We start from the raw sequence: 21,514 nt of genomic DNA, 5'->3' as shown, positions 1-21,514 counted from the left end.
TTTTTTATTTGGATAAGAGTAGGCATCCACCTCCTTCCTTAAGGGCTCGTTTGGTTGATGGAATAGGAATAGAAAAGTTGGAATACGTTTTCTATTTTTTGTTTGGTTCGTCACTTGGAATAGGGAATAGGATTACGTATTCCCATTTTGCCTCTAAAATGAGCTTATACCCATTCCAAAAAATAGATGTTATTGGAATAGCCATTCCTATTCCCAATATTACATGCCTATTCTCCATTCCTATGCCCATGACCAAACGGGCCCTAAAAGAAATTCTTATTGTGTTTTTTTTGTTATAGCCCCTTTTAGGGATAAGTTAGAAGATGGAGGCTTAACAAATTTTACAAATCACATCAATCTAGGATGGACAAATCACATCATAAATGATGGTCATATGATGTGACCCCCTCTATGACCAAGTCACACATCGTAGAAATATCCATGACTAAGACAGTATCATGACCCTATCCTTATCAATGTAAATATTTGACCATCCTAGTCACAACATCATAATCACCATACTAGATTCCCACCATCTATCACAACACAACCTAAAGATTAGTTTTAAAGGTGAAATTCACATCTTATTATAAAAAAATAAAGCTCTCACATAGCTCTCACATCCTCTCTAAGTAATCAATTATCAACTATTTGACTTAGATCTTATAGCTACTCATCTTTTGTTATTTAATTGATGGAAAACCATACATTCTAGTACGACTGTGCCTCTCTTTTTTTTCTTACAATTATTTTCCATGGGCCAATTAGGGGCAATGACTTAATGACTATTATGGTGACGTTTTACCCCTTAATTTTTTATGGCAACTAGAATTACCCTTATATTTCTACATAAATGCACTTTGCAAGTTAACTATATAAATTTATTGGTTTAGGTCAAGGAAATCAAATTTAGTACCACATCACAATTATATCATATTGATTGCCATAAAATATTTTTAAAAATATTTATTGGAGTCCTTTAATGTGTAAAGTGATAGCTTCATAGATAATAAGATACATATAGTAGGAGCATATAATGACTATATGATGTAGTCCTTTATTCCACACTTACTCCCTAATTATGTCTACAATATCGTCCTTCATTTTTCATTAACCATTAGTAATCCCATATTTTTAACCACTCATTACTCACATCCTTAGTGTTAGAATGTGTTTTCTACCCCTAAATAATTGGGATTTTGTCAATCTTTGTAGTATTAGTTCATAGGTAATATGTAATCATTAAATGGAAAAAAGAATCACATTAATGATATGTTAAATAGATAGAATGTTGAAATTTATGTATTCATCCTACAGTAAGTTCAATTATGGATCTTACTATGTGTTAATTGTGACATATTTAGAATATTCTACATCAATATCTACATGCTTCAATTGGCGACTATGATAAGTGGATGCCTCAACCTTTTTTGTTGAAAGCAAATTCCATTGTGTTTTTTTGCCCTTTTTAGTGGTAAGACATAAGATGGAAGCTTAACAAACTTTAAAAATTAAATTAGTGTGGGATTCACACTATGATGTCACCCCATATATGACCAAGTTGCACATCTCAATCATATCCATGACTAAGCTAGTATCATGACCCTATCTTATCAATGCTAAAATCTAAGCATCATTATCAAAATATCATAATTAGTAGCCTAGATGCTCATCAGCTATCACAGCACCAATACAAAATTAGTGTCAAATATCAAATCAATGTCCATTAAGAAAATCAATCTCTCACATTCCTCTCCAAGTAGTCAATTATCAACTATATCATTTAGACATTATTGTTGTTCATATGTATTATTTATTACAAGTAAATGGTATTCTAGTATAGAGTGTCACTTTATTTTCCTTATGATTAATATTCATGGGCCAGTTAGGGAGATCACCCAATGACTATTAGAGTGATTGTATACCCCTTAATTATTTATGTGTTAAGTAGAACTAGACTTATATCTTTATATATAAATCATATTTTTAAAGCTAATTTCTTAAATTTTCTTTTTTGGGTCTAAGTCATAAATTTTGGTGCCACATCAATAATATTTTAGATGGATTGTCACAAAATATTTAAAATTAAAAAATCAAATAGATATTTGCAATCCTTTTGTTGTAGTGCAAGGCAGGACAATCCCCAAAGGAGATGTCCTAGCCCCCCAAATAACCACACAATAACATAGAGATTTAGATATAAAATAATGTCAGTTCTCATAATAGAATCATAAGATTTACATCCAACATGCTTGACTATAAGGGCTTTCAGGTTACAGCCAAATGTTTTAGAAATTACAATAGTAATTATGTAGGACCTCACAAGATCCAACCATTAGCTAGCCCAGACCCACAATCTGGTAGAGAACTCCAAGAAGAATTTAAACTCATGCTTGCAAGCCATGAAGAAATGTTCTTGTTCCCCAAGCCCACACTTAGCTAGTAGTTTTGCTCAAAATTCTCTCCTTTTAGCTACTCCATCTTATCCATATTGGATGAATAATGATTTAAGACTCCACAAGACCCAATAATTATACCCAGCTAAGCCATAGCTCAGCCTAGCAAATTACAAATTAAATAAATGTGAGGCCTCACCCCAACCCTTCGTAGCATAGTTGATACCTTATTATTTTGATACTTATGACTCGATACATCGAGACACTGTCGGATACACTGAACATATTATGTTATGTTATTTTATGTTGTGTGATGTTTACTTTCAGATATTTGAGTTCATCATTTAATGCGTTATGAACATGTATGTTGATGAAATAAGTAAATGTAAGATTAACACTATGATTAAGAGATTTTAATGGTTAAGAATATGAGTAGGATGAGAGAAACCCTGATTGATTTATAGGTGTATGTTTTAATTTATGTGATTCCCTGATACGTATATACATATGTGCATATGATTTTATGGGACTACTGATGTGTGCAATGAGTATGCAGGATATTTTAGCCGAGAAACCCGATGGAGGAACGGAACTGATCCCTATGTGCCATTTATGGAAACCTTGTTGTTCGTAACTTAATTGTATTGTAAGATGTATGAATGTATATTTCCATGTTCAGTAAATGTGAATGTTTCGTAACTATGTTCTTTAGTGTCGATTGACACTTGTGAATTTGCATATGCATTCTAGCATGCTAGTTAGGGTTAACTGTGTAACCTTTGGACCGAAGTCGGATTAAGTTAGTGTCTTTTTGCTAATTTGTTTCTTAATCGAATTTAGTCACCCCTAATCCGAATTAGTGCTTAATCTACATTTTGGAGTTGTTAGTTGGTCCTAATTATTCCTAGCTTTTGTTTAGTTCCAAATCTATTCCTAAGACCTTTAAAACATGAAATCTTTATACCCAAGGGGTATGGGTATGGGTTGGGGGTATTTTCCACCCCCTAAGCCCCTTTTATTGACTTTTGAGGTCACTCAAAAAGTCTATTTTTTCCTTTGTGCGAAAATTGAAAATAGTTACCATGAGTTGCATGACCTCAACTCCACTAAGTGGTTAACCTTAGGATTGGTTGAGTTAGAAACTTCTAGATTTGTAGGTGAGTGGGGGAAGTTATTGCCCTTTTTGGTGGTTGAGTTTGGATATTATTTAGAGGCCGTTCTTGGAGTAGTTTTGGTGGTTACCCAATCTCTACTTTTAGAGAGCAGTCTTGGAAGGTTGAAGGCAAGGAAGGAAGGAAAAGCTCTTCCCAATTTGATCATTTACCATAACCTCTTTGTGAAGGTAGGAGTTCTTCATCTCCTTGTTTTCAGTTTGTTCATGCTTGTTTCATACTTATGCTATTGTGTTGTTATTGGTATGCTCGTAAGTGTGTTGGGTATGTTTTGGGAAGGATTGAAACCATGTTTTCTTGAATGCTTTCCTTTCTTATTTCTGTTTGAATTTCAAAGTTTTCTTGTATGGGTGTTTTGGCATTACTCACCCTTGGAGAGAGCAGAAGTGGCCAATTTCGGGAAAGGTCCTTTTAGTTGGACTCCAACAGTGTAGAGTCTCTTCTCGGGACGAGAAGAGGGAGAGAGGGTAGGGTGTTATGGGCCCCTACCTATCAGCACAAACCACGTATGAGTTTTGGCATGTAAGAATGGAAGAACAAAAGTTCTTGAGTTATAGCCCCGATTGGGCACCTGGTTTGGTGTTGTGTCTGACATCTTCTGTTGGAAAAATCCACCTTTCCCTAGTTTTGATTCATTGTGAATCCTATTGTGAAAACCTAGTATGAATATGCATGTTTGATTTTGTCTCTTGGTCATGCTTGTTTGACACCTGATCAGATTGTGTTCCCTCCACGATCTTAGCAGTGTGTTGCAGAAAATGATATGGATCCCTTGATAAGGGACATGAAGGAAATTATTTGATTGTTGAAAATTCGGGATTGAAATTCTATGAAAATTGTTTTTATCACTTTGTTGTAATGGCAATGACGTCGGGTTTTCTTCCTAGTTCTTTCCCAGCTGAGCCTTTGAATCGGGTTTACCAGTAAAATAATGGTTGAGTGTTATTGCTTCTCATGAGATTTAATTTGTAATTTTCAGTTAATATGGATGCACATCAAAAATAGGATGAAAATGAGGTTGATTCAATTAGGAAAAATTTCAATTTTTCTTATATGTTGAAAGAAAAAAATTATATTATGAATGTAAGTTCAGTTTTCGTGATTACTAGAATTAAATCAATTCTTGCATTGTGGTTCAAATGGATAATTAAATCTCGTGGTTTATTTAGTTGCAAGAAGTCCTATTAGATTTACTTAAAAAATAATTAAAATCCCCTCTTGGTCAATATAACAGCTTCAAAATGTATACTCAGAAAAATTATGACTTCACAAAAAATTTGGTTGCCCAAAGAGCAAAAAGCCCTCTAGATTTTGTATGGGCTTGGGATTAAATGACACTTTGTAACAAAGAATATTCTTATATTTAAAATTTAATAATTTTTTTAAAAAAATTAAAAAATTAAAAAAATATAGATATATATGTTTATAATAACAAAGAAAATTGCAAAAAAATTAATAACTCATAGAACCATACCATCTAAAATATCCATTCTCACTTATTTTACTTTTGCATTAACTCCTCCATAGTGGGCACTAGTTTTGGGTCATGCTTTAAAAAAATTCCTTTTAAATCTAAGTCAATAATGGTTGTTTAAGGGTGACATCACCTTGTACCTCCACCTTGTCCTTTTACAGTGATACAGGTTTCTTGGAATACGTTGGCCCTCTTGTCATGGTTGAATTTGAATTTGTTATAACTTGTTTAAGTCTTTTTTTCTTCCATCATAACTTTCATCGCCACTTTGTCAAGGGAGGGTTTGCGCCTGATTTCCTTGGGCAGAGCGTTGTACCATGAATCAACGCTTGGAAATACGTAGGTGTTTAAGGGGATTGGGATGTGATGTGGGGTTGGGAGAGTAGTGATGTGCTAGTGCTAGGTTAATGGCTAGGATGTGTTGAGTGGAGGGTAGAATTGTCTTGCTTAATTTAAACCATTTCATTCTCCCCTTTGGTCAAGATAGGTAGGCACTAGGTTTTGAGGGGAGTATGTGGAAGTGACTATAGGGTGTGGTTAGAAAGTAGGTTAGTTTTGGTCTTAGCATAGTATGTGTTAGATATTTATTTTTGTTTTAATGTGAATAGTGTTAAGTTAGTTTCTAGTTTAGTATTATGTTAAAATGTAATTTAATTTAGTTTAGTATAAATTAGTTTATGTTACTATTGTTACATCTTTTATTAATTGTATTTGTTAGTAGTTTTGTTATTAAAAAGTTAGTCATTAATTATGATTAGTAGTAGTTGTTGTTTAGGAATTGTATATATATATATATATATATTAGAAGTTTTTTTTTTAAATTAGTTAGAGTGTTTATAAAAATAGTTTGGTTTAGTTTTGTAAATGATATTTGAATTAAAGTTAGTTTATTTTAATTATTTACAGGATTGAAATTAAGTTTTGTATTAAAAAATTAAGATAGAATTAAATTGAAGTTAGTGTAGTTTTAAATTAATTTAGTTGTTGTTTTTATTTTAGGAAGTTTTAAATTAATGATTAGTTAATAATAGTTAGTTAGTTTGGAATTTTATCTTTGTATATATTTAACTTTTGTGATCTTTTTAAATATTAAGTTTTGATACGTGGTTCATATGTTAGTTTAAATTTAAGTTAAATTGGTTTATTTTATTAGTATTTGATTTTAGATAAGAATTGTTTTTAGATAATATTTAAATTAAGTTAGTAGAATTTAAGAATAGTTTAAAATCTTATTAGCATTAATATGTAGTTAATTTAGATGTTTGTAACTATTAAGTTTAACATGTTTTATTAATATAAAGTTTCCTTTCAAATTTAAGAAAGTTTAAATTATTATTTAGTATTAATTGTAAGTGTATAGATTGTAAATTCATTTGGGAATTAGTAGAAATTTTATGAATATTTTTAGAGTGATAGTAAACTAGCAAGTGTCTCGGTTATTATGTTAGTAAATGTTAGACTATTAAATAATGTTAATTAGTTTTGTTGTATTCATTTAGTCAAATTTTAAATGGTTTTCAATCATTTTAAATACAATGTGGTATAAGAAACAAATTAAGGAAACAAATATCATTATTAAATTAATAACAAGAGTTCGAATTTAATGTATTTTTCCTCCTCAAGACATTAAACTTAAGATGAAATGTAGAAAACCTTTACTTTAATTGTGAACACAACCATATTAAACTTAGAGCATTTTAATTATTAATTTTTATAAAAAAAAAGTTTGTGTGTTTTTGCCCTCGTATTTTTTGGGCATGACAATAAGCCCTTACATTAAGTACATATTTGAGCCACAAGTTAGCCTACAATAGATATTAAATACAAAATACCTTATTCACCTTACGACACCCATTAAATACACCTAGGATAAAGATCCAAGGCCCAAATAAGTCCACACGCATCTCCATATTGATCCAAGTCACAATCACATGCTACGTGCATTAAATACACAAAGTCGACCAAGAAAATTGATGGAGGAGCATCCTGGGTGTAAGAGTAATCTTGCATCACCCAAAAATATTTTCTTTTTAGTCATTTTTATTTTTAATAAGGACTAGTAGACAAGGTGGTTACTATGTATGGGAACTTACTATTTTTAGTAAGTTTGTCATATGAGCTCTTAATGTTCTCATTTTCTACATGAAGGTTCATTTTAGACTTATAAGCCTACCATAAAAATCTTGTTGCTCCAACTTAACTACCGGAGAAGTTATTATGGATTTTCAATGGAAATATTTGTAGAAAAATCTTCAAGCTCATCATTGGAGGCCTTAGAGTTCCCAGGTGAGGTCCAAAAACTCGAAGGAAGGGCACTTGCATTGTTTTGAGTCTATAGTTCAAGAGCTGGTGTTTTTGAAAAGTGGTTATAATAGCCAATCGGAGCAATGATTTGTGAGTTATAACATTTCAAAGTTGGGCTACCTGAAATTTCTATAATAATTTTCAAAGATATTTTTGGCCGACTCTATATGTATTGTTAGGGTCTATCAACCCTTGGTATTAAGTTTCAATGTCTAGAACCTTCCCGAGCGGCATAAAATTACCTATTCAAGAAATGCCCAAATATTGTCTAGGACAACTCTAGGTGAAAGTTCGCAGCTTGTCTTGCAAATTATTGTAATGAAGGCACCCATATGGGTTAGCATATTGTACTTGTGAATTCTATAATTTCGCATTTGCAGCCCAAATAAGAAGTCTATTTTTTTTCTCACATTTGTTGTTGTTTCTTGGTTTTCTGTTACGGTTTATGATATTCATGGGAGCACCCTTCATCAAGTGGTATTAGAGCTAGAGTTCTTGAGTGTGTGAATAGATTTCCAACTGTGTCACAGTTCACACTAGGACTATGGTTTGAGCTAAGCATGTAGACAAATTGTTGATTGTGAGGTAGTTTGCACTAGACTTCCAGCAGAAGCACGAAAATGCCTCCATGAAGAAAGCATCACGGAGGAGTTGTAGGTGTTACACCTAAGGGTTTTGTAGCCCTCCAAAGACAAATGCAAGCATTGGAAGAACAAATGTGCAGAGGAATAAATCTTCTTGTAAGAGATGAAAGCAATGATGAGGACAAAGTAGAAGAAAATGCCAAAGCAGAGGTAGTTCTAAACCTAAAGAAAGAGAGGCTTTTTAGGGCCATCTCCAAGATTGGAAAAAGACCTAAGTTTGAGGTTCCCACATTTTTAGGAAATCTTAACCTAGAAGAGCTAATCGATTGAAACAATGAACAGGAGGAGTACTTTGAGTATGAAGATATTGAGGATCCTGATAAGGTCAAGTTTGCGAAGGAAAAACTAAAGGGACATGTGAAGATCTAGTGATAGGAAGTTTAGTTAGAGAAAAATAGAAAGGGAAAGGACAAAATCACCAAATGGGAACAGATGGTAGCTAAACTAAAGTGACAATTCATTTTCATGGATTATGAGCTTGATTTGTTGAAGAAAATGCAAGGGTTGAAGCAAGTGGAAAAATGTGTTCAACAGTATACTAAAGAGTTCTACCAAGTTCTCATTAAAACTAGCCATGTAGAAGCTAATAAGGAGAAAGTGGCCCATTATCTTTATGGGTTAAGAGCAAGCATTTAGGATGAGTTGAGTCTAGTTTGAATGAACAATATTCAAGAAGCATATCAATTTTCCCTAAGAGTTGAAGAAAAATTGAACAAGAATTTTGACAACAAGAATAATGGAAGAGACTGTGGTGGAAGATCTGGCAGACGATCTTATGGAGGCCATAATGATGATTAGAAGAGCAAGGATGAGGCTAGAAGTAGGAGTCACAACCAAAGGGGAAAAAAATCCAATCATTTCCATGATCAGAACAATAGAGATCAGAGAGGAAGAGGTAGAGGACAAGGATCTAGATGAAGCGACTTTCATGGGAAATGTTTTCACTGTGGAGAAGAAGGGCATAGAGCATTTGAATGTTCCCAGTGCCAAGGAAGGACAAATAAAAGAATAGAAGGCTAGGCTAAAATTGCACATGTTGATGAAGATTTTGGATTCTCACATTCTGAAGATATTGAAAGAGAAGAAATCCTAGTTAATAGAAGAGTCATGTTGAGTGATGAGAATGAACCTAATCAAAGAAGGAGCTTGTTTCACACAAGGTGCCGATGTGAAGATAAGTGTTGTGATGTGATCATTAATAGTGGAAGTACTGACAATCTGGTGTTAGAAATGATGGTCACCAAGTTGAAGCTAAAGAGACAAAAACACTAGTGTCCATACTTTATTGCTTGGGTGCAAGATGACCACAAGGTCATGGTCAATGAGCAGTACTCCGTGAAGTTCAAGATTAGAAGCTACTAGGATGAGGTACTATGCAATATCATACCTATGGACATATGTCATATGTTGTTGGGTAGGTTGTGACAGTTTGACAGGCATGTTTTACACGATAGGGGAGCAAATACCTACACTCTAACCAAGGATAGAGTGAAACATAAGTTGAAGCCATTGAAGGAGAAAGAAGAAAAGGTATGTAGTGCTTCCAGAATATATTTTGTTGATGGAAAAGAGTTTCTTAAAGGTATGAAGTGTGAGCATATGTGGCTTTCTATAATTCCAAAATATAGTAAAGAAGAAGTAGTGGAGGTACTTGCAAAAGTTGTAGATATGTTGGGAGAGTTTTTTGATATTGTATTAGAAAAAGTACCTGATGGATTGCCCCCAATGAGGAAGATCAGTCACTAGATGGATTTGGTTCCAAGATCCATTTTACCAAACAAGGCAGTGCATAGAATGATACCTGTAGAAAGTGAAGAGTTGAACAAACAAGTTCATGAGTTGTTGTAGAAAGGGTTGATTTGAGAGAGTTTGAGCCCATGTGTTGTACCAGTCATATTAGCACCAAAGAAGAATGGTAAATGGAGGATGTGTAAAAATTCTCGTGCTATCAATAGGATCACAATCAAGTATAGATTTCCATTTCCAAGGATGGATGCTATTATGGACTATTTAGATGGAGTTGAGTATTTCGCAAAGATAAATCTGAAGAATGGATACCACCATATTCATATCAGAGAAGGTGATGAGTGGAAGACTGCTTTCAAGACAAAAGGACTGTACAAGTGGTTTGTCATGCCTTTTGGGCTAACCAATGCACCAAGAACTTTCATGAGGCTCATGAACGAGGTACTGAAGGAGTTTCTAGGTAATTTTTTCATTGTTTACCTAGATGATATATTGATCTTTAGTAAGACATTGGAGGAGTATTTGATTCATATATGCAAAGTGTTTGATAAGTTGAGGGAAGAAAAGTTGTTGATAAACTTGAAGAAGTGTAGATTTGTAAAGGAGTTGTTGTACCTGGAATTTGTAGTTTCAGCAGAAGGTCTAAAAATGGACCCAGAGAAAGTGAAGGCTATCCTTGAATGACCTACTCCAAGGAGTGCGATAGAGGTAAGATCTTTTCATGGACTGGCTAGTTTTTATAGAAAGTTCATAAGAGGATTTAGTAGTATTTGTCAACCCCTAACTAAAACAATATGAGGGGATAGGAAACAATTTAAGTGGACTATAGAGGCAGATAAGAGTCTTAATCTATTCAAACAAGAATTTACTACAATAAGACCTATTATGAGCCAAGAAGGTAGACTTGTTGGTTAATTAGTGAGAAATTGAATGATGCCAAAAGAAAATATTTTATTTCTGATCAAGAATTTTATGCTATAGTTCAAGCATTGAAGAATTGGAGACATTATCTTCTTTCTAAAGAGTTTTTTTTGTATATTGATAATCAAGCTTGCAATATTTAAATAGTCAAGAAAAATTAAACCAAAGGCATTTGAAGTGGGTTGAGTTTTTTCAAAGTTATACATTTGTTTTGAAACACGAGAGTGATAAGTCTAACAAAGTTGCCAATGCTCTTAGTAGAAGACAACTTTTACTGATAGAAATGAAGATAGAGGTGGTTGGGTTCAAGGAGATCAATACTTTATTTCCAGATGATCCTAATTTTGGTGAAGCATGGAAGGCTTGTACAAAAGTTGTTACACTTGACTGGACAAAGTGGTTGGATTTCATGATCCAGGATAGTATGTTGTTCAAAGGAAGCCAGTTGAAGTTCAATGAGAGAGAATCTCATCAAAGAGAAGCATAATGGATTTGGACATTTTCTTTCTTCTTACCTCAAGTATTATATTTTCTAGAGTGCCTTCTCTTATTTTCCTTTCAGTCCTCAAGGTGTACATGGTGGATTCGCGTATTCATGAGACCTTAATGCAGAGTACAATCAAAGTAACAATGAACTATTCTAAACCCAATAATCAATGTTAAAAAAATACTTCATAAAAATCTCATGTTTCCCTAACTAAAACCACTAATATTGCTCTCAGACCAACATCTTAGTGATAATTCTAGATTGGGAGTATGGTATGGATGCAAATCTATCAAAATATATCTAGATCTATATGAAAATGTAGATTATGTGAAGATAATAACACTAGAATGATAAAATCATGTGCATGTGTAAATCTAAATGATATTAAATGAATGATAAAATGATATTAAAATGACATGAATTCACTATAATAATAGTGCTAAAAGAGATGATAGCTCTAAATGTGCCTATAGTGCAGATGCCTAAAATTGGGTCTTTTTGCTGTTGAATTTCCCTCCTATTTAGAGGATTTCAAAAGGGGTTTGCGGTAAGGATCGGGATTTTACTTTTTACTAGAGGGTAATAGTGAAACTATAAATATCTCATAAGGCACGAAGAAGAAGAATCCAACAGACTTAGTTTGTGAGTATAAAAGAGGATTTTTTAAATTATTTTAAATGTTAAAAGGAGGATCTTTACTTTTGAGAGGATAAATGGGTTTTATTGATTTATTAAATGTTCCATTTATTTTCAACTTTTGTCTTTTCCTTTTTCCTTTTTTATTTTAGTTTATGATTTTATCAATTGATTTTTCTCTTTTTAGAGTTATTTAGGTCCTTTTTTGTTTGATAGATGATTTGATTGATTAATGACTTGATGTTACCAGTGATTTGAAAGTATGTTGTTTTCCTCCATTATCTAATCTTGTCCTTAATTTGTATTTTTTTAATCAAAATTTGTGTTGTTTTAGGTCTTTACCAATTTTTGGGTGTCTACAAATGCCCCTCTTTGAGCTAATATGTGAAGCATATTAGTTCAAAGATTGTCTTGATTTTTTGATTTTTAGTATAAAAAAAAATTTGAGTGTCTAACCAAAGATGTTTGCTCAATTCGAGGTTAGTGTGATGCTTGATTGCTAATAATTTGATGTCTGATTGGTAAGGATTTGATGTTTGACTATTGATAATGTAGTGTTTAAAGTCCTTTGAAATAGCTTGCTTAGATGCCCCAGTTTGATTTGGTGCCCCATTTTGATTTGGTGTTGAAATTTTGGCTAGGGTAGAATGTTTTTTATATTTGAAAATTTTTGATGCCCTGATTCACTACCCCCTTAGAAACGAAATTGGAAAAAAAAGTGATGTGCAAAAATAGGGATATTCCAATTTTACTTCTGAAAATATTGATGAGAACAATTGATAGGAAAGTGGGGTAGATGTAGGCAATCAAGTTGTTTTGGAATGCTACCCAGTTTGAGAAAATGGGCTAAGAACATCATTTTGGGTGGATAGGGTAAAAAAAGTCATATAAATGCCCCAAAGGAGGGTTAAATAGGTCAAAGGACCTTTTACCCTTGTCATTTTCACACTCCACTTTTACTTTTTCCATCTTGGAGCTCTAAGCCAGTGAAGATGGTTGTCCCATTGTGAGAACATAGATTTGAGAGGGGTCATAGATATGAGCATCCAACTAACTATGGTGCCTCGATGAGTCATTGAGATCATCTATTGTTTAAGATTTTGAATTTACATATGGATTTTTGGATTTTGCATGAATTTTCTTTGTAAATGAGTTGAATAGGCATTTTAGCACATATAAGATATATTGTAGCACATTTAGAATGTTTTAGTGTGTCCATGGCTTGTGGTAGTACATTTGCAATGCGAAATAGCACTTTTGATACCTAAGGAATAAAGTGAATCAACGCATACCCAAAAAATATATCGCACCCGTAGGATTAGATAGCGTATTTGATTCTTCTAGTGCATATAATGTTTTTTGTAGTACATAAGAAGTGTAGAGTAGCACATTAAAGATTTAGGGTTTAATGAGCCAAAATAAGGAGGAATGCCATGTGCATGGAGGAGTTATAGCACTTATGCGAGGTATTCTAGTGCTTATGTCTAGTGTAGCCCACCTGAGTATTTGGATAATGCATATGGAAAATTGAGTAGCATGTTTATAAACTATAGCCCATTTGACCTAGTAAAGAATGCATATGTGGGGTTTGACAACACTTAGGGATTTGATAAAGTAGTCATGTCATTAGGCAACACATCCACGTGATTGAGTAGTGCTTTTGTGTCTGAAAATAGCGCGTACACTGAATTAGATAGCACAAAACTATGTGGAAGCGCATTTGATGCCTCAGATAGTGCATGTGACAAGTTTAAGGTGAGTCAGATAGCAAGATGGTCACATAACTAGATGCAAACATGCACAAAATTTCTTAGAGTATAGGATAGAATCCTTGTTTGAGAGTGATGATTGTGAATTCACGTAACAAGTCAAACAATAGGGATCTTTTGGTCACAGAGTGATGTGTAGGATCAATCAATTGATGTTGGATAGGTAGAAAATAGTGCCCCTTAGGATACAGAGTAGGGAAAATGAACATATCCATCTCAAGATACATAGTAGGACAAATAATTGGTCCAAGATAGAACCATTAGTTGAGTAGCTAGATGTTGATATTTGATTGATGTAGGATGATCACATGTGATAAAAATTAACATCGTTGTTCAATTGGTTGATGAAATAGGTATGTGGGTGCAAGCTCATGGCGCAAGGATTGTACCCATGGCCCTTGGAATTGACAGGGAGATTATCCATAGTGGAGTAGTAGGTGATTGATAGATGTGGCATTACTTATTTATTGCAATTGTCTTAGTTTTGGGTGAACAGAGGTTTATTGACAGTTGTGGCTGAGCATTGGTACTCAGACCACAACACCTTCCATATGCCACTTGGGGAGATGATGATATCTCTAGAGGATGTATGTCAAATTCTCAAGATCCATACTGTGGGAGACCTAGTTTATTATGATCAGATTACTGATGGGATAGCCTTCAAAGATGTATTTGGGGATGACAACATCGGGGATGATAGTGTATCCTGGTTTCAAATGTTGTAGTATGAGCCACTACCTATTGTGTATGTTGGATTCATAGGTGGATTTCTACTTCTAGATAGGAAAGGGCATGGATGTTTGGTAGGATGGGATCATATTATCTAGGATATGATAGACTGATTACAGAGATTATAATGGGGGAGTTGCATACTAGATCACCTCTATCATGATTTGCATCAGGTGGTGTATTCAGATGTGGCTTCATTATTAGTAGGGGTAGTTTTATTATAGATATGGACATGGAATAATCTTCCCATTACTTGACCAATATGTGTTTAACAATAGCCTCAAGATATTCTGTGTGTGTGTGATCGTTTAGCCCCATCTGGGCAAGATAGAGTATTGGCAGCAGATGTTAGATGACCTCGATGAGGCCATATGGAGGCCATGCAAGTTTACAAAGGCATAGGTCAAGGATGATGATGAGATGGTGTATTTATTTTGTCCATGATTTTTTCTTGATTGGATTCCCTCGGTGATAGAGAGATTTTTCTTTACGAGGGTAGTCAGACAATTTGGTCATTAGCAGGGGATGCCACATAGAGCAACACACTATGCTTGGGTGTAGTCAGAGAGGCCAATATGGGGGCTGATATTGGAATACAAGGCATGTTGTGAGGCATTTCTAAAAATGATAGAGACATCATAAGTATTGGCTTTGAGGGATGGAAAGTAGATGTAGGGATGGAGGGTGATTATGCATGACCATTTAGAGAGAACTAATTCCTGAGAGACTTGGCATTGACGAGGAGTTGAGCAAAGTGGATGATGACAATGAGGAGGGTGGCTGAAGGAGAGGTAGGGGTAGGCATTGAGCCAGAAGCAGAGCCAATGTATGGCGAGATAGAGAGGTCAAGGTGGGGCAGCAATATTATCACTGCGAAGGATCAATGTACGGGGCCCAATGCAGAGGCTAGGATATGTTGGAGCAGAGAGACCTAGAGAAGTCTGTGGCTAAGGTGGGGTGACAATGAGGGGGTACAAGAAATGGTGTAGGGTCTAATGAATAACTAGATGATATGGGTCAAAGTAGGATAAAGAAAACTAGGGCCAGATTACCAAATGATGTGTAGTTTATCAAGTAACAGAGGCCTTGGACATAGGTCTCGATCCTAGGTGTATATGGTTTATAGCCATAGGGGAAGCAATAGGTACCACCACATGTGTATCTATTGTCAAAGAGACCAGTTAGGTCATTAGACATAGAGGCTCGAATGAGTTCCATGGAGGCATAGATGATTGAGTTGACAAGTACAGTAAGGATTTTATAGTTACGATGACACCGAGGCCTCTAGTGCCACCAAGGAAAGATGGAGCTACTACAAGTTAGATGGCCATAGCTATTATGATGACACTGGCTATAGAAGCAACAAAGAAGGCTCCTCAAGATGGGAAGAGTGCCCCTAGTGAGCAGGGACCTCCCGATTAGACACATATAGATGATGTAGGTGGTGAGACATAAGGTTGATCTATGTATCATGTTGTATTGCACTATTATTAGCTTATCATATGTATCATTTTTTATGATGACCTTTTGATGTTGATGTTTATGACCTTTTGACCTTGTGATGTTGATGATTCAATCTTTTGATATATGACTATTCAAGATTTTGATGTTCAGACTTGTGCACTTGTTATACCATGGACTTTATATATATGATGTTATGGATGGATGCATTTGATCTTATGATTTGATTTATATGATAGTTGTAGATGCTGATGTAATGTGGATGAGTAATGTAGTGTATAGATACTTAATGTAGTAACATGATATGTGGATAATGAATGTAGAAATGAAGTAGATAAATGATATGTATGAATGAAATGTACTAATGAGATGTGTGAATGAAATGTTATTAAATGAAAGACATATATGAAATAGAATGTAATGAAATGCATAAATGAAATGAAATGTGAGGAAATGAAATGAAATGTAATGAAAATGTATGTAATGAAAGGTAATGAATTGTATGTAAATGAAATGTGATGAAATGAATAGTATCAATGAAATGGATAAATCAAATGTGATGAAATAGAATGTACGAATGAAATGTATGAAAATAGAATAATAGAATAGATGGCAATGAAAGTGGTTTAGTAAAAAGATGAGATGTATAATAGGGTAAACTGAAAATGATGACCAAAATGAATGAAATGGGTGATAGAATAATATGTGATGAAAGATGATTAGGATATGAGAATGAATATGAAAATGAAAATGGTAATGATTAAAATGTGATAATGTGATGAAAGCTGGATTAAATAGAGAATAATAATATGGTGATAATAATGAAGTGGAATAAAAATCAAAGATACAATAAATAGAAGATTGAAAATGGTTGTAGTGAAATGAAAGTGAAAAATGGAAGGAAATGATAAAAATAAAGAGCGAATATTTAATGCATGATATGTGATGAAGATGGAATGAAAAAGGAAATATGAGGAAAGAAGAAAGTAAAAATAAAAAACGAAAAAATGAACTAATGAAGTGAATATGAAATTATATATAAAAAAAAGAAATAAAGATGAAAATGAATAAGAATGAATATGAAATGCAAATGAGCAAGTGTAATGGATGAAATGAGGATGCAATGATAAGTATCATAGAAAATGATATGAAGAGATGTAACTCGACTTTTGAGATTCGAATGCCACAAAAGAACCTCGAAGCCCTAGTGTGAAGTATGACATAGGGGATACATGGAATGTGATGAATAATAGGAGAAAAAGAAGAGTGGTAGGAGGGGATAGAGACCAAAATTGTTTGAGATTAGAAGGTCATAGAAGGAAATGGATGATATGAGGGATGTGGCATAATGAGGGAATCAAATATGATAAGAGAGAATAATGACCAGAATTGTTTGAGATTCGAAGGTCACACAATGCCATAGGCAGAATGGATGTTATGGGATAATGAAGTGTATTGTGATGAGACAAAGTCCACAATAATTGAGTGTTAAAAGCTTGGTTTGATGTTGATGTTGTTGTTTACCTTTTGATAGTTGGTCATGTATTTGTGATTCTGATTTGTCGAATGATGTTGTGTAGGCTTGTTAGAGTCATCCTAATTTATGTGCCAACCATTTGTTTTTAAGGTACCCAAGATGAAATGCAAACTAGATGAATTCAACTAACTGTCACATTTTGTAAAGAGATGCAAATTAAATTTCATTATTGAGCACCTAAATAAAAATTAACATGGCACAACCACCACTAGCTTAACTATGGTGATATGAATACCGAATGATGTTGAGAGTCATGACCAAACACAAATAATGTACATGAAGAATATAAAAACTATTAAGAATAAAATTTGTTTTCACAATAAATGAAAACAAGCACACAAATAGACACATGTTAGATAAAGAATTTCATCGAAGATATCATGCAAAACTAATCGAGGTACACATAGCCTTCCAAATGGGAGGAGGCAATTACAAGTGGACACCAATAATGCATGAAATCAAAGGATTACTAGAGAAAAATAGTGAAAAACCAAAGGCAAATAAATTATCATGGATTCATCCTAGTACAACTAGTCAAATTCATCAATGAGGTACTAGAAGTTCATAACAGTAGAAAAATCATTACTTGTGGGCTAGTAGTGCCGACAGTTGTGTGCAATAGTGTCAAGTTTATTCAATTCTCTATGGATGCAACTGTTGTAGGAGTCTGGTAACAAAGCATGGGATGTGTCAATGGTAATTCAATAGTGGGATCATGGTGAGTGTGGTGGAAGATATGTGTCAGTGGGGATCGAGATGTCTAAGTGCCAGAGCAGAATAGCAAATGTATGTGGAATGTGTGGCAAGACAAGTGAAGTATAAAGCATGGCGAGTGACAACCATAAGTAGATGAGGAATGCACATATCAAAGGAAGCACGGTGAAGCAAATAGTGAAACTATTTAGTTTGTTCAAAAGGCCAAGTAAGTGGGCATTTGAAAGCATGTCGAGCTCACTAGATCAATCACAACAAGAGGGTGATGTTAGCCAGGGAGGATGAGTGAGGCAAGGATGAATAGGAAAATGCATTTGGTGAACATCTGAAGAGCTGGTGTATCAACCTGAGCTCCAAGCATTAGTTCATGAATACGATGAATCAAGTCATGTGGGACTAGCGCAAGAACAACCTGAGGGTTTGGGAGTCATGGTGGAAGAAACTCCTTTGTCAGCATTGATGATGTTGTTAGGGAGGGAAATTTGGTAGGCTTTGTGGATGGTATTGGATGACGATCTGATGATGTAACCAAAGAATAGTCTGCCTGAGGTGACAAAGCGTGCATTAGAAGTTGTAACGGAGGTGAGGGAGATGGACTTTCCAAAGAGGACCATAAGAAAAGCTTGGAGAGTGTTAGAAGATGTTAGTGTGGGTGGGGTGATGAGCATAGCAAGTCAATTGATTAGCCTCAAGATTTCAAGGAAAAGGTCAACAGAAGAGGAGGGTAGATTGAGTGTGGTTGAGCCATAGTTAGAGATAGAGGGTGGAGCACAAGTGATAAGTGAAGTGGAGGATTTATGGAAAATGTTAGCTACTAAGAGAGTCTGGGCAGAAAATGCAGAGTAGGAAGTCACATTTTTGTTGGGGTTGATGAAGAAATCTCGTGAGGATGGACCACAAACAAATGCAAGGCAACTCTACGTGGTGGTAAATTTGGAACGAGCTCAAGTGCAGTCATTGGAAGTAGAATTATGAGTGGAACAATCATGAGTAGAGGGAAACAATGTCATGATCTGAGTTGTGTTGGGTGATGCGACGCGCTCCCCTGCCCACAGGTGGTTAATTATGTGGTGTTCCATGTTCACTAATAGTCATGACTTTTGGTGCAACGGTAAATGGGCCCAACAATTGGTATCAGATCCTGGTTTTGGCTTGGTCATGGGTTCAAATCTCCCCGATGCCTTCCTGACCCATTTAAGCACCTGCTATGCGCGTCGAGCGGGAGATTGTTGGGTGATGCGACATGCTTCCCTGCCCACAGGTGGTTAATTATGTGGTGTTCCATGTTCACTAACAGTCATGGCTTTTGGTGCAACGGTAAATGGGCCCTACAATTGGTATCAGAGCCTGGTTTTGGCTTGGTCATGGGTTCAAATCTCCCCGGTGCCTTCTCGACCTGCATAAGCACCTGGTATGCGCGTCGAGGGGGAGATTGTTGGGTGATGCGACGCACTCCCCTGCCCACAGGTGGTTAATTATGTGGTGTTCCATGTTCACTAATAGTCATGGCTTTTGGTGCAACGGCAAATGGGCCCTACAAGTTGAGTGAGCATGAGCACAAAGGTTGTAGGAGTCACTAAGGATGGCACAAGTAGGTTTGGAAAGTGCACAAAATGAACTGGTGTTATTGAAAGTGCAGTTGAAGTCTTTTAGGGAGACGGTGGCAAAAGTGAACACCATGACAATGAAGTTGCAAGAGTTCTTAGTGGCTAGTGATTCAAAGGTGAGGCAGTTATAGCAGCATTGAATGAAGCAAAAGTGGACATAGAGAATTGGAGAATGGCGACTAATTAGATGCAATAGGAGTTGGATGTGGCTTAATGAGTGATAATTGTGCCAAGTATTAATAAGTTAGTGGATAATGTGTTTTTGGATATGCAATAGACTGTGAAAGTACATCAAGAAGTCGCCTATTATATGGGATTTTATTATCAGTCTATTCCTAATGAGAAGTGATGGGAATTCCAATTTGTGGATAGATAATTTATGCAACTATTGAATGTGAAATTACACAGTGGGAGATTTTTGATACCCATGGATAATGTTTGGTTAGAAGGGGGATTGATGCCAGTGGCCTCATCTTTTGGGACTAGGTCTAGGGAAATGCCCCTAATTGGACATCCTATCTTGTCACCTCCCTAAGGGTGGGCCGAAATAACTGATCTACCAAATGTTGTTTTTGAATACAATATTATTGTTACCGTTGTAAAGTGTTTTTTTTTTCATGGCAAGAAAAAGGGTGATTGTTGCCCATGTGAATGAACAATGTGATTGAAAATGTCAGATAGACATTATCATTTCTATTTTTGGTATTTTGTTGAAATGTTTTGGATGTTTTTGAATTTTAGGAATATTTTGGATTTTTTCTGGCATTTTTTGGAGATATTTGGGTTTTTTTGGAAATTTTGCAAATATTTGGAAGGTTGTCAATATGCATAAAAGCGAGAACAATGAAATAGGAAGATTGACTCTCACTCATATGTCGAGGTGGGCCCTTAATAAAAGATGACTACAAACTTGTGTGATATTTTGAGAGCGGTAGTTTGCAAGGTGGAAAAAGTAGAAAGTGTTAAACCACAAATTTTAAAGCATAATATTGTATCTATTAATAGCCTTTACAAACAAGCTTAGGGCCAAAGTTAGGATTTTTCTCTAGGTGTGTGCTAAGATGGATACTCATAGAACTTGTGAAATGGGTGTTTGAGCTGGAAAAGGCTAAACATGGCCTTGAAAAAGGTGCTTACGGGCTCGAAAAGACCACTTGGGTAAATTGAAAAGTACACTTGGGTAAATGGAAAAGTGCACTTGGGGCCTAAAAATTTCCTTGAGGGCCTAAAAAGTTCCTTGAGGGCCTGAAAAGGGCACTTGGGCCTTGCAAAAGGTGTTTAGGGGTCTAAAAAGGTACTTGAAGGTCTAAAAAGGTGTTGAGGGCTGAAAAAGGCACTTGAGGACCTTGCGGTCTCTCAAATGTATGCTTACTTATTTTGAGCCCCTGTTAGATGATGATGAAAGAGTCTGATGGAGATTTGGGTTGTTCAGGATAGCATTGATATATTTGTAGAAGGGTGCGGGATCAATTATGGTCTTTGCAACATAAATAAGACTAAAAATCCATCAAGAGTTGTTGTTCTTGAAAGGAGGAAAGAAAAGGGATACCAACAGAACTTTTTCCACTAGCCACATTGTGCCAAATTTTCCAAAGCCCTAAGAGATGTTTCAAGACATAACTACGCTACTTCTTAAGTAATGGAGGCACTTGGTTTTTTTTTTTTGTTGTTTTTTATTAAAAGTAATAGGGCAATAAAATATACCATAAAATATTTAAATATTTTTCAATATAGTGGGCCTCACCATTGATTTCATATAAAACTGGTCGAAGTATGCATTACTGTCCCAAAGGAGCAATAATTATAGACGGATAGTAACTTGACATGAAATCAATGGATCATCATATTGAAAAATACAAAAATAATTCATGCAAAATTAAATAGCCTATTTGAGATAAGGTTGTAATTATATGGCCT

This window comes from Cupressus sempervirens, chromosome 3, assembly GCF_028749045.1.
Source record: "Cupressus sempervirens isolate cs-2001-9-10 chromosome 3, ASM2874904v1, whole genome shotgun sequence".
NCBI classification, from domain to species: domain Eukaryota; kingdom Viridiplantae; phylum Streptophyta; class Pinopsida; order Cupressales; family Cupressaceae; genus Cupressus; species Cupressus sempervirens.
This window is presented reverse-complemented; position numbering follows the sequence as displayed.